A 6,000-nucleotide genomic window follows, 5' to 3' on the forward strand; every position below is an offset into this window, starting at 1 on the left:
ATACAAAGAAGTACTGACATTTTTAATCATAACAGTTTTTCCAGCATTATTTAAATTACCATTGTTCCATCCTATTACTCTAGTTCTCATTTTATCAACTAGAGGTTCAAAGCATTCTACCTTTGGTCTGTTAGTAAAAAGCGGCGAACCTAGATATTTATCAGTTAAGGGTATTGTTGTAACTCCTAAAATATCTTTAACTCTTCTTCTGATATAGGCATCAGTCTTAGGACTAAAGAAAACCCCCGAATTATTTAAGTTTATAAGTTGCCCAGAAGCAATACCAAAATATTTAAACAGTTTAACTAGGCTTTCACACGTCTTTTCATTAACTTTACAGAAGAGCAGACAATCATCTGCGAAAAGTAAGTGGCTTATGGGTGGTGCCTTATGGACTAATTTTATACCCTTGATCAGACCCGTGTTTCTGCATTCGAGATAGTTCGAGAAAGAGCCTTCATGCAAAACAGGAAGAGATAAGGGGAGATTGGATCTCCCTGTCTCAACCCCCTAGTAGGTTTAAAAAAATTGTGGGAGACCCATTTAACAAAACTGCTAGAGTTGTTGTCGAGATACATTGATGTACCAAGTTGTTAGAGCATTGCTCGGTCGAACTCGCATGCGTTGCTATCTCAAGCATGTTTGTCAAGTTTAGTTGTCAAAACTATATGTCTTGATTTCTAGACTACTTATAGCTAAGTCTCGGTTTAGGACAGTTGAGTGTAGTTGAGCTCCAGACTCCATGGAGATCATCTTACGAAGACGAAGAACTACTCAAGGAACCAGTGGAACTTCACCGACCAAAAAGGTATGTGGAGACTTGAACTTATCTATCACTCAAAAGTCTATCTACTCTATCTCCTACTCTTGAGACAAAGTCGTATAAGTATGATAGTTTTCATACATACACATTTGCTATTTCGAGCCGAGTTTACTCGCCTATCTTTTTCTCGAAATATGTGTTGGTAAGATTTCGCTTTAACCACTTTTCATCTTAACCTGTGACGGAAGTCATGATGACGTTTCAATCTTGGAAATAGCTTTGATGACGATAGTTGTGAATAACGACTGTTATAACATTATAGAAGAATGTTTCAATGATTGAAATGTAGAGTTGAGATTACGTACGTAACCAACAATGGATATAAGCATATATAGTGTGTTCGCACATTAGTGTATAAATCCATGCGCCGGAAACCAAGTGTGTGCATATGTGTGCATACGGCATTGGTGAAGGAGACATGTTGGGTACGCGTACCAGCGGAAGTTTTCGAACCGAAAATTTCTGCTGAGTTCGTAAGTTTGCAAACTGTTAAACCAGTCACCTTAGATACGCATACCCGTAGACCCAAGCAATTTTTTGACCGAAAATTTCTGCTGAGTTTCTAAGCTCAAATCCGGTAGCTATGGTACACGTACCCAAGCTGGTTAAATTTATCAAATCGGAAGATCGTGAACTTAAACAATAAATCAATAAGGAATGCAATCTATGCAAACCGTGGCTATATTGTTCATGAATTGATTCAAGTGAATCAAACCGATTTTTTTTTTCAATTATGTATATTCATAAAGACCTAAGAAATTGAACAACTCTTCAACTAGTTCTTATGAGTCATTTGAACTAGTTATGTGAAGAAGATGAATATGGTTAATATGGAAGTACTCATTTGGCTAACCATTGGTTAACTATTTTTTAACCAACTAAGTGTACACGTTTAGGTACGGTTACTCAAAACTAAATGAAATACATTTCATTTGTGTGTGACAAGCTAAGTTTCGATCTAACGGTTGAAAGATATTAGCTTGGTTAAATCAGGTTTTTCATTTAATAGTGAATATTGAATGCTTTGTTACCAAGGTAACTTGGATTGCGAACGCTGATTTGAAAAATATATAAAGTAGACATATAGAAACTGGAAAAACTAATCCCCGCACCTCTTGTGTGATACTAGCTGGTTTTTCTAGAGTCGATTCTCCTTTAACCTTAGGTTTCTTCTCGAGACCCTGTAGGTTAACAACTGAAACACTTCATTGGGATTGTGAAGCCAGACGAAACTACCTCTCTTGTAGTTGAGCGATCTGATCTTACCATTTTCTCCGGTAGGGCAAGATAAAAAGAAATCACAAACATCTTCGTCTCATCGTTTGTGATTCCACAATATCTAGTTTCGCTACCATACGACTTAGATTATTGTGAGGTGATTGATAATTCTAGGTTGTTCTTCGGGAATATAAGTCCGGGATATCAATGGGTTCCTGTTCACCTTGATTTTATCAAAAGACGGAACAAAACTCTTAGGTTTATCTGTGGGAGACAGATTTATCTATCATCGTAGACTTTTCTGTGTGATACAAATTTGTTAATTAAAGTCTTCGACTTTGGTTCGTAGCAACTCTTGGTTGTGGGTGAGATCAGCTAAGGGAATCAAGTGTGTAGTATCCTGCTGGGATCAGAGACGTAAGGAGCGCAACTGTACCTTGAATCGGTGTGATATTGATTAGGGTTCAACTACAGTCCAGACTGAAGTTAGTTTGTAGTAGGCTAGTGTCTGTAGCGGCTTAATACAGTGCGGTGTTCAATCTGGACTAGGTCCCGGGGTTTTTCTGCATTTGTGGTTTCCTCTTTAACAAAATTTCTGGTGTCTGCGTTATTTCTATTCCGCATTATATTTTGTTATATAATTGAAATATCACAGGTTGTGCATTAAGATCAATCAATTAAATTATCCAACCTTTGGTTATTGATTTAAATTGATTGACACTTGGATATTGGTCTTTGGTACCATCCAAGTTATCTCTCCAGTATTCGATAAATACTCGCAGTTTCCTGATTATAGATCAAATCGAGAGATTGAGATATTAACTCTTTGATATACTTTTATCTAGATTGAGTCTGACTGTCTAGTTGATTCTTTAGAAAGTATATTGGAGTTAGTCCATACAGATTTCTAATCGAAATATTGGGTGAGGTTGTTAGACCCCCGCTTTTTCAATTGGTATCAGAGAAGGGAAACGCGTTAAAGACCTTATAAGTTTGTGTTTTAATCTATCTGATTATGGACGAGTTTATCTCTAATAACGTACCGGTTCAGAAATTACCAGATGATTCTAAAAACTTGGATTCACCTGAGAGAACTGTCACATCTAAGTTAATATCTAAATATTCTCTTGATGTAAAAACTATTGATTGGGAAACTCTCCTAGAAGAACAGTTAGATGAACTTTATGATGAAGGTGATTCAGATATTGATAGAGATGTTGATGAGGAAGTCTCAGAGTATGTTAAGTTTTTGGATTCATGGAATATGAAGAAGATTACAACTTCTCATGTCTCACCTCTTCTGACTGCTCTCTGTCGAGAAAACAAGAAATTGAGAAGATGTTATGCAGGTGTTTATTTTTCGAATCGTTCTAACGAATCGATCCTCAAGGATTCTGAGAAAAACCTACATATGAAGCCACTTGAATGTGACAATCTTTATCAAAAGTACTTTTTGTTGGAAGAGAAACTTGCAGAATCTGAAGCAAGGTTTAACTCTCAACAAATTAGTTTTGATAACAGAAAAAGTGCTTGTCTCGCTCGAGAAAAACGCCTTGAGGCTGATTTAGCTGCTGCTCTTGATAAAATCAAGATGTTGGAAGATGACTTGAAAAAGTTCAATACTAGTTCAAGCAAATTAACAACTATGCTAGGAGCAAGTAAAAATCATCGTGATACACGAGGATTGGGATATAAGGGAATAGATGATCCAAGTATTAGCAAAGAGGTAAAATTTGTCAAGGCTAGTGATTCTTCTCAACAAAAGGTTTCCACTGATGGGAAAAGTGAAATACCTTCACAGGGCAGTTAAGGTTCGAAAGAGTAAAGTGTATCAACCTCCAAAGTCAGCACATACAGATCGAGGTAAGAACATTCCTTATGTTTTCCACTATTACGGAAATAAAGGTCACCTGGAAAGGAGATGTCGTTTCCGTATAAGGAATGAGAAACTTCATGATGTTCTTGTTTGGGCATCACAAGAAGTTGTGAAACCAAGATCATATGTTAAGGCTAATCCCTTTAATGCCACAGGTTGTAATTGTCCAACTTTTAGGCAAAGAAATCAGAGCTGTGATAAACCTATTTTTTTCTATAAACGTCATATGAATCCTTTTCACAATCATAATGGTTATCAAAAGGATAACTTCGTAAAGATGAAGACAAGATCCAATGTTCCCAGTTGGAGAAAGACTAACTTGTAGAAGAATAATCAATCCAATCCTCTTTCGAGAAATCTTGAAGAGAGTAACAAGAAGAAGGTTATGGTTGTTTCTAAACGCACTCATAAGTGGGTTCCAAAGAAAGTCAATGACACTTTGAGTGTGAAAAGGAATGATCTCCCAGAAAATTCCATGACTATGGAGAAGGCAATATCCATGATGTTGGAACTTAAAGAGTTCTTTGGAAAAATGGATTTGGATGTGAAAGGTTCTAAAAGTGATCTCTTTCATGATAATCCAAAAGTCACTTGTGGTGAGCAAGAAATTTTTCACCTCAACACAACTTGAGTGTGTTTTAAGTGCATCTTCACCAAGGAATGCCCTGCTATGTATACAGTGATGGAAGCACGAGAATTGGGGCACAAATTATGTTTGGTAAGGCTGTAGAATTCGATCGGATTCTTTTAAAAAGGCATGTCTATAAACTTGAGAAAGATTTGTGTTTTATTTGCTTAGAGTACTTATAATGATCCATGTACCTTTCTTATCGTTCATTTCTACCTAACTTGATATGGGTTTAAGGTTCTTAAATGTTTAGGTTTGAAAATAATAGTTCGGGATGTTTGGGATACATGGTACACTTACCAGGTATGCATAACATCATTTAAAATCAAAATCCAGGGATTTAGGTACGCATATCCATTTGCATACTGCTCCAGGATCCGAAAATCCGTTTGCAAACCCGTATGCATACTTGACGTCGATATTCGGTAAATTTGTTTTGGCAGTAACTTCTTCGTCCGAACTCGGAATGACCTCATTATTTTTGCATTCTCTTCCTATTTGAATTTTCTTAAAATTGGTGATGAGAAATCCTAAATTTGAATGAGTTGAGGTTGGTCTTTGTCCCGTATCTTGTTTTTGAGTAATTTGCTCCGTTTCGTTGCACTTGTTCTACTTCTGTTGGACTTGGGCACTTGGATTCTTGGAGTAATTCTCTTATAAGCTCATCTGTAGCTTTTACAAGAATGATGTTGGTGAATCACAAAGAAGGAAGTTCAAGAATAGGCAGTAGTACGCATTGCTATATGATTCTTGAATGTTCACAATCATCTTATGTGAACTATGATGCATGGTCTTTAATGACTTTGTATGTTCTTCTTTGTTAAAAAAATATTTTTATACGCCTTTGGTAACCACTCTTGGTATAAATCCGTGCGAAAAGATTGATTTTACTTTGAAAGGGCAAAGATTGTTTTTGCAGTATTAATCTTTATTGGTTTTATGTATTGCAATTTGTTATGGGATATGTGTGTTTGCGCCCGTGAACTATGATTGTCCCATACGTGGTCAAAAGTTATCTCTTTCATATGTCGATATGAAAGTATTGATGAAAGATAGAATGAACTTTTGACAAACAAAAGTTAAAGCCTTTTATGTCATTATTTTGATGAAAGAAAGGATAAAGCTTTTGCGTACAAGGATTAAGTCTTTCACATGTCATTGTGCAAATAGTGATGAAAATAGAATGAATCCTTGTCTATTCTGCAGTATTGGTCAATCTCCGATCCACATTTTTGTGCATATACTGTGTTGCTCCATAAGTTTTCTTATGATTAAGCATGACCAATTGAATTGATCACTTTCTTGTGGTTAATTTAGTTGTGTAAATCTGATTGAAATAATCATAGGTTTTCTTATGGTTAATTTAGTTGTGCATTTCGATTGGATTAATCATGGATTCTTTTGTGGTTAAATAAATTGAATACTTTGGATTCAAATTCATGATCTCATGTGATT

Source organism: Papaver somniferum, chromosome 4, assembly GCF_003573695.1.
Source record: "Papaver somniferum cultivar HN1 chromosome 4, ASM357369v1, whole genome shotgun sequence".
Taxonomy (NCBI): Eukaryota; Viridiplantae; Streptophyta; class Magnoliopsida; order Ranunculales; family Papaveraceae; genus Papaver; species Papaver somniferum.